The sequence below is a fragment of the Pongo abelii genome, chromosome 15 (assembly GCF_028885655.2).
Source record: "Pongo abelii isolate AG06213 chromosome 15, NHGRI_mPonAbe1-v2.0_pri, whole genome shotgun sequence".
NCBI lineage: Eukaryota > Metazoa > Chordata > Mammalia > Primates > Hominidae > Pongo > Pongo abelii.
In genome coordinates, this window is record NC_072000.2 from 105357564 (window position 1) to 105381254 (window position 23691).

Below are 23691 nucleotides of genomic sequence, written 5' to 3' on the forward strand. Positions count from 1 at the left end.
TCATTGTTTCTAAAGTGTGTGTTTTCCTTCACACAATGAACATGCCACAGCTAATTATTCAATAACAATAAAGATATTGGTGTTTTGCCTCTGTGGTTAAGGAGCTCAGAGACTGTTGTAGATAATAGTTAAAGTTCATGTCCTGGGTTTAGGTGGCTTGTTCATCACTAAATTATGTTAGAAGAATAAACGGCTAATATATACATATATAAAAAGCATACCATGCAAGAACCAATAATGGAAGTGAACCAAAGTTTATGATTAGTCCAATGCAGCCCAACTTAGGTCCATTACAAATTTTGGAGGGCTTTTATTAATTTTCAGAGGTTTTTAATATTGTATTTTATTTTGTGCCGTGGTTGATTTACACACATTTCTTTAATGTTAAAGATCAAGGCTATCCACTCCTAGGGAGAAGCAGATAGGAAAAGGAAGATAGTGTCAGTGTCCTCACTGTGAGTTAAGATGGTGGTTCACAGTTGTTCATTCTATTGTATTATTATCTTTTGCTGTGTAATGAATTACTGAACAATTTGGTGGATTAAAACGACAATAAACATTTGTTATTTCTCATGGTTTCTATGTGGCAGGAATCCAGGAGAGGCTTACTGGGGGCAGTTTTGGCTTAGGGTTTCTTGTGAAGTTGCAGGCAAGATGTCAGGTGGAGTTGCAGTCATCTGAAAGCTTGACTGTGCTAGAGTGTCTGCTTCACTTACATGGCTGGAAAGTTGGTGCTGATTGTGGGAAGACACGGTTTCTTCACAAATAGACTCTTCCTCAGGACTGCTTGAGTATCCTTACAACGTGGCAGTTGGTCCCCTAGAGCAGTCAATCTAAGACAGAGAAATGTGGAACCCTCAATGTATTTTATAATCTAGCTCCAGAAGTCATACACCATCATTTCCACAGTATTCTATTGGTAATACAGGCAGTCATGATTTAATATGGAAAGAAGCTACACAAGGCTATGCATACCAGGAGACATGGGCCTTGGGAGCCATTTGGAGGCTGGCTACCTCATGTACTATCTTTAAAATATGGACAAATTAAATAAAAGAAAATCTGGATGAAATATTAATGTGAGATTGGTATGAAGCAAGGAAGTGTAGTTAATTATTTGTACAATGCTTAGATCCATTCTAAAAAAATACAGTATCACTTCTATGGAAAATAAGCTTATAGATCTCAGTAATATTCAAGGATCTTGTTCTTAGATTTTTTTGATTTGTGTCTATTGGCTTTGTTGTTAGTGACTCAATGAGTGAAACAATAAACAAAGGTATGAATGAATGAATAAAAAAGGAATGCTAGGCCTAGACCAATGATGAGTATTCTGGGGTGTCTGAATCAATGATTTTGATTAAACCCTGTAACTCTGAGGTCCATTACAAGAGGAGACCTAGTTAATACCTATATGGTAAATGATATTATAGTAGAAGTTAGAATTATTTGGGATTTTGTTCCTAGGCGGTCGAAGTTCATAGGTGTGGATTGTATTACTATAGAAAAGATTTAGTAAATGAAAAATGAAACAAATATGTAAATAAAGGAAGACAAGTAGAGCCATATGTTGCCTAATTATGAGAATGTATAATGTATTTATTATTATTAACACACTTCTGAAGCACTCAGTTTCAACATAAATTGATTAAATCTGATACCTATTTGGGTAAGGAATATATATACAGAGACAAGTACCTAGAAATCAGTATTGTTTGTCCTGCATTATTTAGATGATGCTGTTTCTTAATGAACACAAGAAAATATGATCTAGTCTGGGAGTAATGAGCAAATGACAGGTGTTAACGCCATTCATATTTCTGATGCAGTCTGTGTGTTCACAGATATTGATGATATCATGAGTGAATGTATACACAGGAGTGAAGGTATTTAGTTATTTGAGGAAGGTAAAGCAGTGTTTCTTGACTTTGGCTCTATTGACATTTTGGGTAATTCTCTATGGTGCAGGATTGTCTTCTATATTGTAGGATGTGTAGTAACTTCATTGGCTTCTACTCAGTAGATGCCAATGTTGACCCTCCTCCCAGTGTGACAATCAAACATTTCTTCAGACTTTGGCAAATTTCATCTGTGGGGGGCAACGTTGTCCCCAGTTGAGATGAGAACCACTGAGGTACGACATGGACTGAAGAGGAGCATGTGTTAAAAAAGTGTGAATTATTTATCCTGTAGTATCTTACTGATGTTCAGATAAAGAAAAAGCAAAACAAAAGACCTAAAACTAGGCTCTTCCCCCATGGGGTCAGGTTCATGTGTATAGTTGCATTTAATTGTATTATAATTCTGGGTTGTTGATGGGCTGATCATACTGTGTTTTATCTGAAAAAACAAATAATTGTTCATGAATACTTACTAAATGAATAAGTGAAACAACAAATGAATAAAGAAATACATAAAGGAGAGTCTAGCATGGACTATTTTGGTGAAAATTTACCATTAAAAAAAGTGGTTAAATTTACCTAATTCTGTACTGTATAAATGAGATCCATTATTGGGAATAAAGTTCTAGATTTTTACCATCTGGGTAGAAAACACATAGATGGATACTTGTAGTAGCTTTTATTCTTGTGTTGGGTGCCAGATAAATCAGTAAATAATATTCCAGTCCATTCTTGGGCCACTGATTAAAATGTGGTGTGAATAAGAGTTTATAATTAATCTAGTACAGTCCTACAAATGTCCCTTGAAAGATTTAAATGCATGTAGGCTGTTCTTTCTTAAATCTGCTCTTACTTTACACAATAGATGCACCATACCTGATTTAATTATTTTTCAGTGGTGAAAATTATGGGTCTTACTTCTGTGTGTAAAAAGTGTAGGAATGGATTTAAGTTAATTTTTATATTCTTGATTTGTGTGGGCTTGTTGATGCTTTTTATTATTTTAGAGAAATAAATGGGCACATATTTAAATAAAGTAAAAAAGCTCTGGGCCGAGATCGCGCCACTATACTCCAGCCTTGGCAACAGAGTGAGACTCCGTCTCAAAAAAAAAAAAAAAAAAAAAAGCTCTTTGCATTGCCCAGTGATAGAAATGATTGTAAACAATAACAAAATTCTATTTCCATTCGACACAACTGAGAACATTAAAGAAAATAAGTTAGAGGGTTTTTAAATGACTTTTAGAGTTGAGGATTATTCCATTTTATTTTTGTACCACAGCTAATTTATATTTCCTCAAGTGACCTAATCTGTTGAACATACATATATATATATATATATATATATATATATATATATATATATATTTTTTTTTTTTTTTTTTTTTTTTTTGGAGATGGAGTCTCTCTCTGTCACCAGGCTGGAGTGCAGTGGTGCGATCTCGGCTCACTGCAATCTCCACTTCTTGGGTTCAAGTGATTCTCCTGCCTCAGCTTCCCGAGTAGCTGGGACTACAGACACGCGCCACCATGCCCAGCTAATTTTTGTATTTTTAGTGGAGACAAGGTTTCACCATGTTGGCCAGGATGGTCTCGATCTCTTGACCTTGTGATACGTCTGCCTTGGCCTCCCGAAGTGCTGAGATTACAGGCGTGAGCCACGGCGCCCGGCCAATCTGTTGAATGTTTAAGGGCAGCACGTAGACAATGGTTTATATTGTCAGTGTTCCTACTGTGGGGTAAGATGGTGTGCTCGTGGTCATTTATTGTGCCACATTTAAAATACGGACAAATTAGGCTGGGCACTGTGGCTCACACCTGTAGTCTCAGCATTTTGGGAGGCTGAAGCATCAGAGGTCAGGTTGCCCAGGCTGGAGTGCTGTGGTGCGATCTCGGCGCACTGCAACCTCCGCCTCCTGGGTTCAAGCAGTTCTCCTGCCTCAGCCTCCTGAGTAGCTGGGATTACAGGCACACACTGCCATGCCTGGCTAATTTTTTGTATTTTAGTAGAGACAGGGTTTCACCATCTTGAACTCCTGAGCTCAGACAATCTGTCCGCCTGGGCCTCCCGAAGTGTTGGAATTACAGGGGTGAGCCACTGTGCCTGTAATTTTGGGTTCACAGCAAAATTGAGCAGAAGGTACAGAGATTATTTCCCATATACCCTTTGTCCTTCTGCATGTATAGCCTCCCCCATTATCAACATCCACCCCATTAGAGTAGTGCTTTTGTTATAACCTACATTGGCATATCATAATCACCCGAAGTCCATAGTTTACAATAGGGTGCACTCTTGGTGTTGTACATTAGGTGGGTTTGGACAAATTTATAATGACATATATCCACCATTATAGTATCATACAAAATACTGCAATGCTCTAAACATCCTCTGTGCTCTGCCTAGTCATCCCTCCCTCCCCTGCCAACCCCTGGCAACCACTGATCTTTTATTGTCTCTGTAGTTTTGCCTTTTCCAGAATGTCATACAGTTGGAATCATACAATATGTGGCCTTTTCAGATTGGCTTCTTTCACAAGTACTCTGCATTTAAGGTTCTTCCATGTTGATGCATAGCTTAGTCACTCTTTTTTTTTTTTAGTGCTGAATAATATTCCATTTTCTAGGTTTACCACAGTTGATTTATCCATTCACCTACTGAAGGATATCTTGGTTTCTTCCAAGTTTTGGCAATTATGAAAAAAGCTGGTATAAACGTGTGTGGGCAGGTTTTTGTGTGGATATAATTTTTCAACTATGGGTAAATACCAAGGTGCATGATTGCTGGATTGTATGGTAAAACTATGTTTAGTTGTAGAAGAAACTGCCAAACTGTCTTCCAATGTGGTTGTGTTGATTTTGCATTCCCACTAGTAATGAATGAGAGTTCCTGTGAATCCACATTTTTGCCATCATTTGGTGTTGTTAGTGTTCTGAATTTTGGTCATTCTAATAGGTCTGTGGTGGTATCTTGTTGTTTTAATTTGCATTTTCCCAATAATATATGATGTGGAGCACCTTTTCATGTGATTATTTGCCACCTGTATATCTTTTTTGGTGAGGTGTCTGTTAAAGTCTTTGGCCCATTTTAAAATCTGATCACTTCCTTATTGTTGAGTGTTTTTGTTTGTTTGTTTGTTTTTGAGATGGAGTCTCACTGATCTCAGCTCACTGCAACCGCCACTTCCCGGGTTCAAGCGATTCTCCTCCTCAGCCTCCCAAGTAGCTGAGACTACAAGTGCCTGTCACCATGCCCAGCTAATTTTTGTATTTTTAGTAGAGACGGGATTTCACCATGTTGGCCAGGGTGGTCTCAATCTCTTGACCTCGTGATCTGCCCACCTCAGCCTCCCAAAGGGCTGGGAGCCACCATGCCGAGCCTATTGTTGAGTTTTAAGAGTATTTTGTGTATTTTGTATAACAGTGCTTTATCCAATATGTCTTTTGCAAATACCTTCTCCTAATTTGTTGCTTGTCTTTTCATTTTCTTGACAGTTTCTTTATGGAGCAGAAATTTTGAAAGTTCAAAGATCAGTTGATTATATTTATGTGAGTCTATTTCTGGGCTTTCTATTCTGTTCCATTGATCTATTTGCCTGTTCTTTTTCCAATACCACACTGTCTATTACTGTAGCTTTGTAGTAAGTTTTGAATATGGGTATTGCCAGTCCTCCAACTCTGTTCTTCTCTTCAATGTTGTGTTGGCGATTCTGGGTCTTTTGCCTCTCCATATACATTTTAGGATAGTTTTGTCAACATCCACAAAATAACTTGCTGGGGTTTTTATTGGGATTGCATTGAATCAAGCTGGGAAGAACTGACACCTTGACAATATTGGACTTTCCTATCCATAACCTCCATAACTTTTTCCACAATGGCTGTACTAAATTACATTCCTACCAACAATATAGAAGAGTTCCCTTTTCTCTGCATCCTTGCCATCATTTGTTACCTTTCATTTTTTTGATGAAAGCCATTCTAAAAGATAAGAGATTATATCTCATTGTGATTTTAATTTGCATTTCCCTAGTGATTAGAGTGACTGATAATTTTTTTATATATCTGTTGACCATTAGTATGTCTTCTTTGGAAAAATATCTGTCCAAATCCTGGGTCTGTTTTTAAATTGGGTTTTCTTGCTATTGAATTGTTTGTGTTCCTTATATATTTTGTTTATTAACCCCTATGAGATGTATGGTTTGCAGATTTGTTTTCCTGACCTGGAAGTTGTCTCTTCATTTTGTTAATTGTTTCCTTTGCTGGGCATAAGGTTTTTAATTTGATGACATTCTACTTGTCTATTTTTACTTTTGTTGTCTGTGTTTTTGGGGTCTTATTAAAAAATCATTGTCTAGACCAATGTTGTGGAGCTTTTCATCTAGTAGTTTTATAGTTTCAGATTTTATGTTGAAGTTTTTAGTCCATTTTGAGTTGATTTTTGTATATTGGGTGAGATAAGGATCTAATTTCATTCTGCATGTTGATAACCAGTTTTCCCAAAACCATTTATTGAAGATACTGTCTTTTTCCCATTGTGTTCTCTCGGCACCTTTGTCCAAAATCAATTGATTGTAAATGTGTGAGTTTATTTATGAACTTTTAATTCTGCTCCATTGGCTGATGTATCTGTTTTTATGCCAGTATTATGCTGTTTTGATTATAATCACTTTATAATATATTTTGAAGTCAGGGGTTGTAATGCCTCCAGCTTTGTTCTTTTTGCCCAAGATTTTTTGTATGTGGCTATTCAGTGTCTTTTGTGGTTCTATATGGATTTAAGGATTTTTCCCCCTATTTCTATGAAAAATGACATTGGAATTTTAATAGGAATTGAATTGAACCTGTAGATGCGTTTAGGTAGCATAGACATTTTAACAATCTTAGTTCTTTCAACCCATGAACACAGGGTGTATTTCCATTTATTTGTGTTTTCTTCAATTTCTTTCACTAGTGTTTTATGGTTTTCAGCATACAGGTCTTTCACCATCTTGGTTAAATTTAGACAATATTTTTGGTGCTGTTGTAAATGAGCTTATTTTCTTCATTTTCTTTTAATTTAATTACTTATTAATATAGTCACTACTGAATTTTTTTGATGATTTTCTATCCTGCAATTTTACTAAAGTCATTTATAAGTTCTAACCGCTTTTTTTTTTGTGAGGTAGTTTGGATTTTCTGTATATAAAATCATGTCATCAGCAAATAGAGACAATCTCACCTCTTCTTTTCCTATAAAGATGCCTTTTATTTCTTCTTGTTCTTCTAGGATAAGTCTACTTTTCTTCCACGTAACAACCACAGGATAGATGACATTCATTTTCTAAGAAACAAAATCTTGGCAGTTAGATCCGTGGGGTAAAGAATATAGATACTAATGTAAGTTAACACCTCAAGTTCATGTCCTTGGTTTGGATGCTTTGTTCAGGAGTGTTTAGTGGTATTTCAAAGGAATCAATATCTATAACAGAAATTAAAATAACCAGGAATGGACCAGTGATGGAAATGTGTTCTGAAAATATGTTTAATATGATTTGGCACAACTGAAGTGATAAAAATATAGTAGTTAGACCATTTATATTCACAATTATTTAACATTGTATCTTATTTTCTACCTCAAATGATTTAGTCTTTTCCATATTGGTATGGTCCAGGCCGATAACTCTTTGTGTGGCAGCCTGAGAGAATATGGAAGACATTGTCAGTGTTGGAAGATGGTGGTTTTATCACTTTTCGTTGCACTGTCTTTAAAACATGGGCAAATTGACTAAAAGAAGACTACAGAAGAAATAATGGTGATTGTGAATTTGGTATGAAGCATGGATGTTAATTAATCACACATGTTCTCTGAGGTCCATTGTAAAAGGAGACCTAGTCTTCAGGGAGAGAGCCACTAATGGGGAGATCTTATTCCTAGAATTTTGTGATTATATTATTGTTCATGAACCAATGAATAATAAATGAATGATATAAAGGAAGAAAAACGTGCTTGGACCAATGATGAGTACCATGGGGTATCTGAAACAGGATTTTTGATTAAACCCATATGCAATTCTGAGGTCCATTACAAAGAGACATGTATTATTCCTTTTTTGGGAAGTGAGCCTATGGTACCTTTTCCTTGGACTTTGTGGTTCTTGGGGATGGATTGCATTTTTGTTATAAAATCAGCCCATGAATTAAAAATTTATCAATGAGTAAAACAAGAAGCATAAGTCATGTACTTATTATCAGTGAATGTAATGAAACATGGATTATTATTAAAACTTATCTGAGACTCCCAATAAATTAATACCCAAGGCTTCCGCCATTCTGGTAAGGAGCATATGGTCATTTGTATGCAAGAGTCAAAGTTTTTGTTCTGTGTTAGTGGTGGGTTGCTGACTATTTTATTAAGAAAATGAAACATCTTTAATCATGTAAATAGTTGGTTAAATAACCACTTAACTGAGACCAAGCAGAGACCAATGATGAGTGTATTAATCTATTTTTTAATGGATTTTTATTAAACAAATAAAAAAAGAAATAGTGTATTCTTCCTGAGGGCAATGACTCTAGACAGATGTAAATATTCTTGTCCAGTGCTGTGAGAGCACAGATATACTGAGATCTTTTGTATATGAGAAGGAAGGTGCACTTTTATGTGTCAGTTTATATTTTAGAGTCAGCAAACCATGGACCAATTAGGAACAAATGTTATGATATGAGAACGCTGATTCTTGTTTTTTTTTTTTCATGATAGACATTCTAAGAAAAACTCTAGGCTCTTTCATTGTTTTTGGAATACATACATGGTCCTTTCCAAGTAATTTCTTAGAAAAATGTTTTTAAAAAGACATTTTTAAAAAGAGCCTTTTAAAATGTTTTTAAAATAAGGCTTTATTTTTCTCTGTAGAATGAAAACCATGTAGCTGGTTTTATTATCCTCTAATCATGAAGACCATTATTGTTATTTGTGGACTAAGGAGCAGAAAGACTGATGTAAGTAAACATCAGATTGCTGTTTTGGGCTTGGATGGTATTCATTCATGGGAACCCACTACATTATTTTAATAAAATAAATGGTTAAATAACACATGAAATTAAGGAATGCCAGTCATAGACCTATGATTGTAATGTGTCATCAACAAAATTTTATGATTAATTCAACCCAACCCAACTGAAGACCATTGTTAAATAAATGAAGAGCATTTCATATATTGTCATAGTAATTTAAATTCCCATTTAATGTTTTTGCTATAGTTGCTTAACGTATTCCTTCACTGACAGACATTTAAGTTGTTGACTTTTTGAGGTAGAGGTACCTTGGGAGATATTATATATTAATTTGCTCAATTGTGGGCTCACATGGTAGGTCCATGGTTTGCAATCACATTAATGAGTAGACAAATCAAGTGGAAGAGAAGCTGGTAGACACCAATCGTAAGTATGAGATTTAAATGCAGCAGAGTCGCTGATGAATCTCTATGTGTAAACGTGGTTGATCACGAAATATGATCTAGTGTATTTGTTCTGCGTGAAAGGGAGTAATGAACAGATCTTGGTTCTGTTAAAGCCTTTTGTTCTCAGTTTTGTGTCATTAAGGGATATTGATCATATAATTATTATTCCTGAAACCATGAATGACTGAGTCAGTTCAACAAGGTATAAATGAATGAAGAAATAGAATGCTTAGCCTGGATCAATGATGAGTATTGGTGGAGGTGTCTGAATCAACACTTTTGATTAAGCCCTCTGTGTAACTCTGAGATCTGTTATTGAATGAGAACCAGCCGATATTCTCTGTAGAAATTACCTAATAGAAGTTAGGAAAATTCAATAAAACTTTTTCCTGAGCTTTTGTAGTTCAAAGATATGGAATGTATTATTTTAAGTGAATTCAATGCATAAATAGAGAAATGTGTATACATGAGAGAAGATTAACAGGCCTACTTATGGAACTGTTCTTTGAGTACAATGAAAAAGTATTATAAATATTAACACTGGCAATAAAACAAGTATAATTATTAATCTGAGGTAAAATCCTATTATACGGAACATATTGTATCTGCAGTTGAGACAATTTTTTGGGTTTTATAGTTTGCTTTTTTTTTAATTAAGAAAAGGGAAAGTGTTTGCATCAGCCAGAAATCCATTAAGTAATGTCTACTTAACAGATTTTTATATAGAGAAGTATTCATAATCATTATAGATCTTATTCTTGGGCTAGGTGATGCATTCAATAGTGTCTATTATACTATTTAAAAGTAAATGTTCAATACTGGCCTGAAAAAATTGCGTTTTTGAGCCAAGGTTTATTGTTATCTAGTTCTGCTTGACTAACATCCATTGAGAAAACCCTATATCTATTCTAAATCTGACTTTTTCTCTCCAGAGTGGACATAGGCCAGCTGATTTAATAATTTAAGAAATAACTGTTATCCTGAGTAAGGAGCATAGAGACAAATATAAGTAAGTTCCTTATTTCAAGTTCTTTCTTTGAATGGTTTGTTTTTGGGTGTTAGCTAAAGGATTTCAAAGGAATCAATGTCTACATACATGAAATAAATAAAACACCCCAAATGGACCAATATGGGAATGTGTAATGAACCATGAATTATGTTTAATCTAAATCATCACAACTGAGGTGATTACAAAAGAAGACAAAAGTTAACTTATTCTCAGAGCAGCTCAACATTATTCTTTATTTCATGCCATGGTTATTTTACACATTCTCTTATGGGTAGAGATCCTGGCTGACATCCGTTTTGGGGCAGCGCATAAGAATATGGAAATAGATGATTTCGTTGTTTTTTATCGGACCATCTTTGACATATATATGAATTAAATAGAAGTGGGCTATATCAGAATGAATGCTGAATGTGAACTGAGAGCATGCAGGGGCGTTGACCAATTCACATGTGCACCTTTACGTGTCATGGCCTAAGAAATGTAGTCTGTAGCTCTATGGGCCAAGAGCCTGAAATTTAATAATCTTGTTTTGGGGATTTTTGATTGTATCATTATTTGTGAGTCAATAGGTTAATCAATAGATGAAAAAAATGCACATCATGGACCAGTGATGAATGTCATGGGGTTTCTGAAACAACAATTTTGATTAAACCCATCTGCAACTCTGAGGTCCATTACAAAGAGACACCTCTTCATTCTTCATGGGAAATGAGTCTATAGAACCTTGTTCATGGGCCTTTTGTTGCTTGAGGGTGTGAATTACATTATTATAATAAACTTTGTCCATGAATATAGAATTTTATCAATGAATGAAGAATAAGAAAGGTATGCATGCACTTACCTACTGAGGCATGTAATGCAACATGGGTTATTATTGGAACAATTTTGAGATTCTTAGTCCCAATAAATTAGTGGTTAAGGCTCTTATCATTTTGGTAAGGTGCATATGGTCATCTGTGCACAAGACTGAATGTTTTTGTTCTGTGTTGAGGCAGGTTGCTGGTTGATCATTTTGTTAAGGAAAAGGAAATACATTTACATAAATAAATAGTTGACTGAGTAACTGCAATTGAGAGAGGGAGAGCATGGAATGATGATGAGATCTGTATACGACCACACTCATGATTAATTCAATCTTTTATGGAATTTTACTTAAGCAAACAGACAAGTTTTGTACTAGATTCACAGTGTTTATTATATTATCTAAAACAAAAAATTTCATGGTGAGAGATATTTCATCTTGACAAAAACAATTTATGTAAGTTAATAAATAGAAAGAAGTGCTTTCTCTTCTCAAGTGTTCAGAATAGGGTACAAAACAAGGTTTATGATTGTTTACTACACAGCTATGATTCATTTTAAAGAGCTAAACATACAGCATTTGATTCTTTTTAAAATTTGCGTTTTATGCTGCAGAATGAACGCACTCTACCTGATTTAATTATAGTCTTCTGGTGAAGATCTTGCTGTTATCTCTGTGAATCAGGAGAGAAGAGATCGATGTAAGCAAAAATCAAATTTTATGTTCTTGGGAAACTTGATCAAGTTTATTCATTGAATTATTTCAAAGGAATAAAAGGCTACGTACATAAATGAGTCAAAGGTGGTTATGCATGGACCAATGGTAGAAATGTGTTATGAATTAAGAATTATGATTAATCCATTTCAGCACGACCAAATTCATTAGGACAAAAAGTTGAAAGGTATTTCTGTCATTTTCAGAATGCCTTAATATGCTGTTTTTGTACCATAGTGGATTTAAACACTTCCCCATTGTGATTGTTATTGACTGTTAACTAATTAAGGGAAGAACATAAGAAAATGGAAAATCTTGCCTATAGCTGTGGTATAACTTTGTGGTTATACCATGATATAACCATAGTAACGTCTTAAAAATATGGATGTTAAATGAAAAAAGCCCAACCATGGACTAATGGCATATATGGAATTGACATGTTGCAATTTGTGGAATGAATTAATTCACCTTTCCAATACTGAGGCTCATTGCAGAGAGAGCCAGTCCTCTAGTTCTGTGGAATATGAATCTTACAGACATAGTTACTTCTTCAAGGATCTTTTTGCCCTCTAATTCATGGATAGTGATTTTACTATTAGTGAATCAATGCCTAAATCAAGAACAGTATAATTGAATTAAAGCACAGAATACCAAGTCTGGATCAATGATGAGTATGCGTGGGGCATCTGAATCCAATATTCTGATTATACCCTATCTGTATCTCTGAGGTCCATTGCATCTATGGGAAATGTGCTTGGAGAGAAAGTTAGACATATTCAAGGAATATGTTCTTGGTCCTTTTTGGTTAATGGGTATAGATTGTATTATAAGCAAATCAATGAATGGATAAAGAAAAATAGAAATAAAGACAAGGAAGACTTCATTTCATTCAATTATGAAAAGAGCTAATGATGTTTTGAGTTTAAATAAGTCTGCTCCTCCTTTGAGAGCATATAGATAGATATGCACTCAATGTTCTGAGTTAGTGGCAAGTTTCTGGTTGAGTGTCTTGTTTGATTTAGAAAGGGATAAAACATATACTTAAATGATGTATTTAGTTTAATAATACTTAATATAAATATTAGCCAATAAAATTAATATTCATATTCAATAATAATAATATTACAAATCATGCTAAATACATTAACATAAATTTTTATAATAAAAAACAATTTAATACAATTAATAATAAACATTAAAATACTAATGATTAGGTTGTGAAATGTGGAGAAAGTCTAAGGATGAACATTGAAAATTTGAATGTAATAACCAAAAATCCTCTTATGTTTGCTCATTTTTATTTAAAAAGAAAAATGCAGATGCATTTTTATGACTTTTATGAGTAATAAGTGAATAAATAGATGCTAGTGTCATGAAGGGTTTTTGTCCAGTGTACTTTGAATTCATGAATAGTGGCACTATTATTATGAGTAAAAGAATCATTTTATATCTCCATCCCTTATTTAAAAGAGGGCAAATCCTGGACTAGTGAGAAGCATATGTAATGTATGAAGGGGTGTGATTAATCTTGTCTATCCTCTTGAAGTCTACTTAAACAAAAAAGGTCCAGGACCCTCCTTCCTTTGGAAGGGTTGTAAAGACCCACTCTCTAGACATATTTTGATATTAACATTTAAATGGAAATTAATTAAAAATAAAAATTCAGTTCCTCAATCGTACTAGCCGCACCCCAAGTCACATGTTGCAAGTGACCACCATTTCAGAATTGCCAATAGAGAACATTCGTATCACTGAGGAACGTTCCAACAGCGCATACAGGGCTAACATGAGCAGTTGCAGGTAATAGTATTTAATTTTAGGTAGCAGGTGACTTCACCATTTTGAGTTTTCTTTAGAAAAGAGAGTAGATAATTAAATTATTTTTTGAGTTATTAAATAGATGAGTAAATAAACGAATCAGTAAATAGTTTGAATTAAAATAACTGTGGCCCACTGGTCAGACTGTGTTTTAAAACAACAATTTAAATTCATCTTATAGTGCAAAAATTTTCCTTATTAAAAATGTGTCTTCCCTTTATGCTAGGAATACCTAGGCAGGTATTGAAAATTGCTCTTTTAGTGTTGGGTGGTAGATTCAAAAATGTTCATGGTATTATTTCATGCTAAGAATTACGTCAATACAAGAAAAAGAACTACTGTTGGGTTGATGATTAAAATTTGACACAAACCAATGTTTATGATCCATCCAGTAATGGAGAACTAACTTCTACTTAAAAATGGATTTAAAAATGTACACTTTTTATTCTTATAAAAATCTGCCTTTTCCTCCAGAAAGAATAGACGAGATTGGATTTGGTCATTTTCCCAAGGTGAAGAGCATGGTGATTTCTTCTGTGGTAAGGAGCAATGTTAGTAATGGAGTTTCTGTTGGTGGGTTATGCGGTTGGTTCATGTGTGATTATTGAAGAAAGGAACAAAAGGCCATATGCACAAAAATAAAAACATCAAGTAACAACCAATAATAGGAATGTGTTGTAGGCCAAGGAGTAGGACTGACCCATTTCAGCACAATAGAGACTTATTTTTTAAAAAGGTAGAAGGAATTTAATTTTCAGAAATGTTTCATATTTTGTAGTATTTCTGCACCATGCTTGATTTAAGCATTTCCATATTGGAAGAGATTCAGGTTGTTAACTGTTCAAGAGAAGCTCTTGTAAGGTGAAACATGCTGTTTGTGTTCTAGTAGGGGATACCATTGTGGATTTTCATTGTTCATTATACCACCTTTAAAATTAGGCAAATTAAATGAACATAGCCCAGTCATCGGCCATTCATGTTGATAGTACTGATCTGAAGCAAGATTTGTGGATTATTCCACATGTGGCACTGAGATCTAGTCTGACAGCTTTGTGGGAATTGAACCTAGAGATGCATTGTCGTGATATCCAGGATCTTGTTCTTAGAGTTTGTGATTCATGGGAAAATGAAGGTATACATGAATGAAGAAAAAGAGTGCCAAGCCTGGACCAGTGATGAGATTGGAGGGTGTCTGAATCAAAAATTTTGATTAAAGCCATCTGTAACTCTGAGGTCCATTTTAAAAAGAGGCTGCCATTTTTCCCTCTAGGGAAATGAGCTTATAACACAAGTTCAGAATATTCAGGTATCTTGATCATGGGTGTTCATAGTTTTTTGGTATAGATTCCATTTTATAAGTAAATCAATGCATAAATTTTGCATAAATGGGTAAATATAAGGAGAGCCTGACATTGACCAATTATGAGAGTATGTAATGACGAATGGATTATTATTATGTGCTTCTATAGCACTGAATTCCAGTGATATATATTGATAGAGGTTGTTGCCTTGTTTTGGAAGGAGTATGTGGACAGATGTATGCAAGACACAAAATAATTTTTTGATGTTGATGGTTGTTTACTGATTGGTTTTATTTAGAGGAGGGAAAATTGCATAAATAAATAATAGATGAAACAGTTATTTAATTGGAAATAAGTGAGCATGTTTCAACTTGAGAATATTCCTTATGAAAAGTTATTATAAATCCAACTCTGTAGTGAGTTTTATTAAAAACTAAAAAAAGCATCTAGTTTCTAAATCTTGTGGATAGCATAATGGACATATGGAGACATAATATTATTCAAGCTTCTTCTATAATGTAAGTAAATTCGTATATATTGAATTCTTATATGTGAATAGAATATGTCCTTGTCACAGTTAATTTTTTAAAAGAGGGCATAACACAACTGAGTGAGAAATGAAAATGAAAATTAATCTTTGTCTATACTACTGATGCTGTCTTCCTGGATAGGTGTGGGAATACAGACATTGAACATGAAAAGCTTCCTGCTGTGGGTTCTTCAGGAGTTTACTGCTGTGTGTGTGTGTGTGTGTGTGTTAGTATTTATGAATGTATAATAAAATATTCCATGCGTCATAACATAAATCAAAACAATAAATGAATTAATATATAAGTAGGGTAAAGCATTTACCATTGATGATAATATGCCATGAATCATGAATTTAAATTCATCCATTTCTACACACGTTGAGTCTATTAAATGAAAAAGACGATCTAAGTGGTTGCCTGTGTGGGTAGGTGTCTATAGACAGATGTGTGCCATAGTCATAGTTTTTGTTTTGGGTGATGAATTTAACAGTGTTTATTGTATTATTTAAAGTTAATAGTTAAATCAAGAAATAAAAATAAGTGCAGTTCTTGGGTCAGTGATAAAAATGGGATTTGAATCAACTTTATGATGAATTTAACATCACACAACTAATGTCTTTTAAGTCAATCTAAATGTGTACTGTTCATTCTTTTGAAAATTTGTATTCAACTCCACACAATGAAGACCATGGTTGGTTTAATCAGTCTCTGCTGATGAAGATCTTGGCTGTTACCTTTGTGTATAAGGAAGCTAAAGACAAGTAAATAACAGTCCAAAAACGTGTCAATTAGGGTAAATTTTTCATTAATGTTCACTGAATTATTTAAAGTTAAGGCGTATGTAGATCAATGATATGAATGTGTTATGAAACTTAGATTATGGTTAGTCCAATTAAGCACAATTTTGGTTAAAAATAAGATGAAAGACATTTTATTCATTTTTTACATCTGATTAATAATTCATCTTATTTTTGTACTGCATTTAATTTAAGATTTATTCACTAATAAAATCTATGGCTGTACTGTTCAATGTCTTTTCCTCTATCCACGTGTGCTGTTTATATTTAAAATGATTACAGGTACATGCACTTTTAAATGTAATTTCTTGGTTGCATTAGCCACATTTCTAGTGCTCAGTAGCTGTATGTTGCTATTGGTGACTGTATTGGAGAATGCAGTTACAGTACATTTACATTGTATGCAAAGTCCTGTTAGACAGCTCTTTAAAGAGGGAGGAACGTATGGAAAGGTGGAAGACAAGTGGAATGAGATGGCTGGGAAGCAAGGATGTTCATTGATCTATACTTGCTTCACTGTGGGCCACTACAAAAGGAGATCTAGTCTATTGAGAAAAGGGCTAGTCTATGCGAAAAGAGCCTGTAAACACATCTTGGTTATATTCAAGGATATTGTTCTTGGATGCTAAAATAACAATGGGTATTGATTTTATTACTGCTACTGAATCAATGAATGGATCAATAAACAAAGGTATAAATGAAGGAAAAGATTGCTTATCCTGGATCAATGATGAGTACCCTGGGGTGTCTGAATCTTGGATTTTGATTAAACCCTATAACTCTGAGGTCCATTACAAAAAGAATACTTTTTATTATGTCTATGGGAAATGAGCTTATTCCAGAAGCTAACAATAATCAGGATTTAGTTCTTGGGCTTCTGAGTATGGACTGTATTATTTTTAGTAAACAAGTACATGGATAAATCAAGAAAAGTGCAGTATAAATAAAAACAGAATGGTTATTCCTGTTCCAAATATGAGAGTATATAAAATAACAAGAATCATTACTAATACATTTCTGAAGCACTAAGTCCCAGTAAAATAAATTAATCAAAGCTGATCCTTTGGGTAAGGAGCATTTAGATAAATGGATGTTAGAGTCCATGTTGTTGTTCTGCTTTAGGGTGTTCATTTTTTGTTTTTTTTTTTAAAGAAAAGGGCAAAATGTTTACTTTAATTATTGCTTAAATTACTACCTAATTGAGAGAGTTTACACATGGATCTATCTTGAGAATATGTCAAATGACCAGTTATAATGAATTCTAATAATCTTCACTATTTAAATTCAGTTCCTCAGTTTAATTTACGAAAACAAGGAAAATGATCTGAATTTTCTGTTTAATGAGCATTGGACAGGCATTGATATTGTCCAGTTTCTGTGAAGTCACAGATATAATGATTTTATTATAAATGTAAAAAGGAACAAATTAATGTCTCAATCAATTATTTAAAATAAGGCCAAATCATGGATCAATGAGGGTCAGGTATTATGGAACAAAAAGAGTGATTAATCCAGTTCCATACAACAGCTCTCCTGTATTGTCATTATTTCCATAAACAAAATTGAGGTAGGCTCTTGCATTTTTGGAATGGTGAATATGTTTATATATTTGGATAGTATTTCCCTTTCAGTCTCGTTGGTGCAATTTCCTTAAAATACGGAATAGACAAATGCCTCCATGTGTAACTATTTAACTTTATATGTATGTATGTATGCACGCATACACAATTGTTGAGAATGTACTCGAATCCAAGATGCAGATTAATTTAATTCTTTCTAGCAAGATTCATGTAGAAAGGAGATTTAACTCTTTCCTAGTTGAGTAGAAGGCAGATAAACAGACAGACGGGTTTAATAGTCACAGTTCTTATTATTTTGCTTGGTTTTACTTATAGTAGTTAAATTTCATACTTGAGTCAACTAATCAATGAATCAATGGGTATGTCATTCATCTTTTAAATATATGACAAGCACCAGGGTTTATTTCTAATCAATAATTGTTGACTTGAACGGAATTAAAAAAAAATCTAAATCTAGGCTGATCCATTTCTCTCTCTCTCTCTCTTTCTCTCTCTCATCTACCGATTTTTATATTCACCTTGTACTCCACAGAATGAATGCACAATGATTCAATTATTCTCCAGCGAGGAAGATCATGGTTATTGTCTGTTTGAGTAATGAGTGTAGAAACCTACGTAAGTAACAAAGTGATTGCTTTTGCTTTAGTGGTTGTTAAGAGAGTTAACTCTTTCTGGAGAGGAATAAATGACTACGTATGCAAATAAAATAAATGAAGTTATATGTGAATCGTTCAGCACATCTATGGTCAGTTAAGAAGAGAAAAGCAAGACCATCTTATTCATTTTAATAGTTAATTATTGAGTTAATTAATGTAAAAATTAATTATTCAATTTTATATGAGTCACAGTTGATTTTAACCTCCCTCTATAAAGACAGCTTATTCACATTCCAAGATGGAGGATATTGTCAGTGTGGAGTAAAATGGTAGGTTCATAGTTCTTTATCATCACATCCTTAAAGTATGGACAAGGTCAATGAAAGTTGATCAAGTTTTGACCAATTAAGAGTATGGGATTAATATGAAGCAGATATAGTCATTAATCTGCTAATCTGAAAAACAATCTATCACACAAAGGGATCTATCTTCATTCCTCTGTGAGAAATGACCTATGAAGAGATGTCAGGGTTGTCTGATTTCTTGTTATGGGGTTTTTGGGATTCATAGGAATTGATTATACTGTTAGTAAATCAATGAAACATGAGATAATGTGTAAATGAATGATGATGAAGAATACTAAATATGGACCAATGGTGGGTTTTTGTTGGGTATGAACCAAGGATTAAGATTAGTTCAAATATGCAGTAGTAATGTCCATTCCCAAGAGGGATAGTGGTAAATGAGCCCATAGACAATGTGGCAGTACTCATGGTATTTTAGTTTTAAGGTTTTGATGGGTATTGATTATATTATTATAAATGTATCGATGATTGAATCAATGCACTAATGTAGAATGAAAGAAGAAAAGAATCTACTACGGGTGTATAGAATGAAACAATAATTTTTTGTTTCTTCTTTACATCTTAATTTTATTTTAAGTTCTGGGTTATATGTGCAGGATGTGCAGGTTTGTTACCTAGGGAAATGTGTGCCATGGTGGTTTGCTGCACCTGCCAACCCATCACCTAGGTATTAAGCCCAGCATGAATTTGCTATTCCAAAAAATATTTCTGAAACACTGACTTTCACTAGGACTTTATGAAGCATTTTATCCCTTTGGATGAGGAGAATATAGGCAATTTTTGTAATAGTCAATGTTCTTGTTCAGGTTATAGAGTGAATTCATAGTTTTTCATTTTATTAAAAGAAAAAAGCTGTTAAATAAATAAGTAAAAGATTAACCCACTAACTAAACTAAAGAGGGCCAAACATTGACTGTTAAGAAGCCTGGGTTCCTTTTTATTTAACTGCTGTTCAGATATACAAAGAATTTCAAGGCTCTGTCCACTAAGGGTATTTTATATGTAGACAGATGCAAACATTGTATTTTAGTTCTTAGTTGTTGGTTTTCTTAACCTGTTCATTTTCTTTAGAAATGTGAATGATAATTAATCCATAAGGAAGTACAGACGCAAATACATAGATACAGATGTATACAAACTGATGTATACATAAATAAGGGATACCGTAGACCATTGATGAAACTGTGCCGTGAAACAATCATTTAGATTAATTTCATTTAAATGCAGTTCATTTAAAGGTAAACCTAAATTATTGTTATCTATGCGAGACGGGCATAGAGACAACTATTCATTATATAGTTCTTTTTTTTGTATTTAGGAATGAGGTTTATTGTACTTATTAGTTTATTAAAACTTGACTTTGAGCTAGTCATAGGTCAGTCATAAGCTAAGGATAAAACTCTGTTACCTATCAAGAATTTCAGTTAGTCCAATAACACATGACATCCATAAACAGAAAGAAAAATCACAGTTGTTTCATTCTTTCTAACATCTCTTTTGTACTTCACAGACTGGAAGCGTGATGGCTGATCCAATCATTTTCCACTGATGAAGGTTTTGATGGCTACCTATGTGAGTAGGGAGGACATAGGCTGCTGTGAGTAATTGTCTTAAATTCTTAAGTCTAATATCAAGGATTTTGTTAGTAAATTTTGATTTTATTATTATAAAGGGATCAATGACAGAACCAATAAACAAGCATATAAACAAGTAAAAAAGGAGACTGAAGCATTGTTCAACTGTGAATAAATGTGATTAGGCAAGGAAAACTACTAATATAAATGGAAAACACTGAAGTCTCAAGAAATATTATGTGTCAAGCATGCTACTTTGTCTAAGCGTCTTAAGACACTGCATATAAGAAATAGTCAATATTATTGTTCTGGATCAGTTCAAGTTCAAGGTTGTTAATTTTATTAAAAGAAAAATATGTAAATATTATCACAGATTAATAAATACCTAAACTATTGTGAAAATGAAAGGGTAATACAAAGGTGACTGAAGACAAGTTATCAGTGTTTATCTTCTGGTCTGCTTTGTACTCCTCAGAATGAACAGCCCCATCTGATTTAATCACTGTGCAATGACTGTGAACTGTACGGTTACCTCCGTGTGTCACAGGAAGACTCTTGTGAGTAGTAGTCAAAATTCTTGTTTTGTTTTAAGGGTATTCTCTGTATTCTTAAGAAGTCTAAAATATAATCAAAGAGGGTCAAGCATTTTTATTATTCACTACTTAAGTACAAATTTATTCTTGAGTTCCCTATTCATAGCTATTTATTTTATGATTACAGCACTATTAATGAATTGATTAATTGAATGAATTGATTAATTAATGAATTAATTAATTGAATGAATTGATTAATTAATCAAAACTAATGTTTTTGATAGAGTCAATCTTGGACCAATGATGATGACTGGTGGCGTATGAGTCATTGACGATGAATACAGGTCTGGAAGTCTGAGGTCCAATATAATAAAAAATCTAGTCTTCACCTTCTGATCCTAAGGATAGACATTAGGAATATTTGAGGATGTTGTTCTTGGTCTTCATGTTCATGCATTTTCCCTCTATTTTTATAATTGGATCAATGAATCAATAAGCAAATATATTTTAACTGCATGAAGATAAAAATAGTGAGGCATTGTCCAGTTATGGAAATATATGGTGAAATAAGAAATACTATTCATTTATATATAAAACAATAAGGTCTTTTTTCTATTAACAAATAAATGACTCAAAGGTATTACTCGCTTGCTGCAGGATGGCATATACAGTAAAAATAATAATAACCTATGTCAGGTCATTTGGGTCAGGACCATGTTCATGGTTGTTTGTTTTCTCAAGAAAAAAATAGTTTCACACATACTTACATGACTAATAGAATGAAAAGAGAAATGTATGGATAAATGGACAGAATATTTCCATCTTTTTATCTTTTTTGCTTTGTACTCTCAGAATGAACACCCTCAAGTTGACTTAAGCACTCTTCCATGGTCATGAGGTTTCTGTTTGCCTCTGTGTGGTAGAAGCTTGGAGACCAATGTGAGTATACTCAAAGTTCTTGTCTTGGTTCTGGGTTTTTAATGGGTATTCATTGTTTTATTAAGAACGTTACAGATAATCCAAAAGGTTAACCATGGTCCAGTGGTAAATATGGCATTGCCATGAAACATTATGTTGATTATCTAATATTAAAAAATTAAAAATGATTAATGATAAAATCACTGTGACAGATGATCCTATAGAGAGCTATACAGTATTTCTTGTTCTTAAGTTTTTGTAACATTATTTAATTACTATTAGTGAAAGGATGAATTAATCAATAAACAAATGTAAAGTAATGGAGAAAAGGAGGGCCAGTCTTCAGTCCATGATGACTGGTGGCGAATCAGCCATGGGTAATGAATACCATGTCTGCAACTCTGCCTCTGTTGAAAATACCATACCCTATGGGTAGATTTAAGAATACACAAGGCTCATGTTCTTGGTTTTCACACTAATGGATTTTGATTTTATTATTATAAATAGATCAATGAAAGAATCAATAAAGCAATATAAGCACACATGAATAATGAAATCATCATACAATTATGAAACTATGTAGGGAAACAAGAGAAGCCATTTATATACATATGGAAAAAAGTCTGTTAAGAAATAAATGGTTCAAATGTGTTACCTCTAGCTAAGGATGATACAGAGGATATAAATAATATAGATAGATAAAATAATTAATAAACAAATATAAATAAATCTGAATAAGTGAAGTACTGTCCAATTATAAAAACTGTATGAGTAGATAAAAGAAACTATTCATATATATTGAAAACAATAGCGTCTATTATGAAATAGTCAATATACAAGGAAACGCTCTTGATTTGTGTCAGTGTCAAGATCATTGTTGGTTTTCTTAAAAAAAATTAATAAATATTAACTGAATATTTTAAATGTCTAAATGATTGGCTAAATGAAAGGTGACATGCATAGATCGAGGAAAATAATGTCTCCATTTTTATTTTCTTTATCTGCACTGCTTTGTACTTACAGGCCTTCTGCTGTGATCGCGTTCTCCACAGTTGCCTCTGGGTAGGAGCCCGGACACTAATGGAAGTGAGAGTCAATCTTCTTGTCATATGTTTGTATTTGTTTAGGGTAGATTTGAAAAGATTCACTATAAATTTTTAAAATAACCAAAGAAAGCCACCCATGACCCAGTGGAAAGTATGCGGTGGACATGAAACATGTTGATTAATCAATATTTATAACACTGTGGATAATTAATGAAAAAAACATGGTAAATGACTTTATAGACTGGTGTTAGGGATACTTAAGCCATCTTGTTCTCAAGGGTTTTGGGATTTTGTTCATAAGCATTTTGGATATGTAGATATTTACTTTAATATGATTGGTTTACTGATAAATGAACCGGTAAAGAAATGTAGAGATGAATGAGATAAAAGAGGCCCAAGCCTGGACCAATGATAATGACAGTTGGGGTATGAGTCAGGGAGCTTGAATAATGGTTTGTATCTGGAAATCTGAGGTCCAACACAATAAAAAATTTAGTCTAATTACTCTGATGGAAATCCAAAATAAAAGGGCAAAATCTTTGTATATTCCTAATACGTATTTGATAGCATTCTTATAAGTAAATCAATGATGGAAGCATTAAATTAATATATAAATCAATAAGTATGATTTATTATACTATAGATGGTGAAGCTTTATTCAATTATCAATATATGTGGTCAGGCAAGAAATATTAATAATAAATGTTGAAAACACTATTCCCATTAAGAAATAAGTGGATCAAAGTGTTACCCTTAATGATCATATAGACAC

The 23691-nt window shown here is 33.4% G+C and overlaps 1 long non-coding RNA gene and 9 other non-coding genes across 10 annotated transcripts in view; all 10 read left to right on the forward strand.

Moving 5' to 3' along the window:
- The window catches only part of LOC100936905 (uncharacterized), a 71396-nt gene that overhangs the window by 36636 nt on the left and 11069 nt on the right, over window positions 1–23691 (forward strand). The window contains exons 9-19 of the long non-coding RNA XR_010137027.1: window positions 7164–7273; window positions 7549–7704; window positions 8790–8875; window positions 10269–10345; window positions 11762–11847; window positions 14154–14218; window positions 18420–18502; window positions 20359–20445; window positions 20898–20979; window positions 21808–21894; window positions 22897–22959. This is a non-coding gene — a long non-coding RNA (uncharacterized LOC100936905). The remainder of the gene's footprint in view (window positions 1–7163; window positions 7274–7548; window positions 7705–8789; window positions 8876–10268; window positions 10346–11761; window positions 11848–14153; window positions 14219–18419; window positions 18503–20358; window positions 20446–20897; window positions 20980–21807; window positions 21895–22896; window positions 22960–23691) is intronic.
- LOC112128907 (small nucleolar RNA SNORD113/SNORD114 family) lies at window positions 1315–1386 on the forward strand. Its single transcript, XR_002911354.1, has one exon. It is a non-coding gene; the product is annotated as a small nucleolar RNA SNORD113/SNORD114 family (small nucleolar RNA).
- Window positions 7885–7959, forward strand: LOC112128912 (small nucleolar RNA SNORD113/SNORD114 family). Its single transcript, XR_002911359.1, has one exon. It is a non-coding gene; the product is annotated as a small nucleolar RNA SNORD113/SNORD114 family (small nucleolar RNA).
- LOC112128909 (small nucleolar RNA SNORD113/SNORD114 family) lies at window positions 9572–9649 on the forward strand. Its single transcript, XR_002911356.2, has one exon. It is a non-coding gene; the product is annotated as a small nucleolar RNA SNORD113/SNORD114 family (small nucleolar RNA).
- On the forward strand, window positions 10946–11020 carry LOC112128910 (small nucleolar RNA SNORD113/SNORD114 family). Its single transcript, XR_002911357.1, has one exon. It is a non-coding gene; the product is annotated as a small nucleolar RNA SNORD113/SNORD114 family (small nucleolar RNA).
- Window positions 12519–12595, forward strand: LOC112128901 (small nucleolar RNA SNORD113/SNORD114 family). The gene has a single exon (XR_002911350.1). It is a non-coding gene; the product is annotated as a small nucleolar RNA SNORD113/SNORD114 family (small nucleolar RNA).
- Window positions 14845–14918, forward strand: LOC112128900 (small nucleolar RNA SNORD113/SNORD114 family). The gene has a single exon (XR_002911349.1). It is a non-coding gene; the product is annotated as a small nucleolar RNA SNORD113/SNORD114 family (small nucleolar RNA).
- On the forward strand, window positions 17028–17099 carry LOC112128904 (small nucleolar RNA SNORD113/SNORD114 family). Its single transcript, XR_002911352.1, has one exon. It is a non-coding gene; the product is annotated as a small nucleolar RNA SNORD113/SNORD114 family (small nucleolar RNA).
- On the forward strand, window positions 21249–21320 carry LOC112128875 (small nucleolar RNA SNORD113/SNORD114 family). The gene has a single exon (XR_002911326.1). It is a non-coding gene; the product is annotated as a small nucleolar RNA SNORD113/SNORD114 family (small nucleolar RNA).
- On the forward strand, window positions 23321–23398 carry LOC112128906 (small nucleolar RNA SNORD113/SNORD114 family). The gene has a single exon (XR_002911353.1). It is a non-coding gene; the product is annotated as a small nucleolar RNA SNORD113/SNORD114 family (small nucleolar RNA).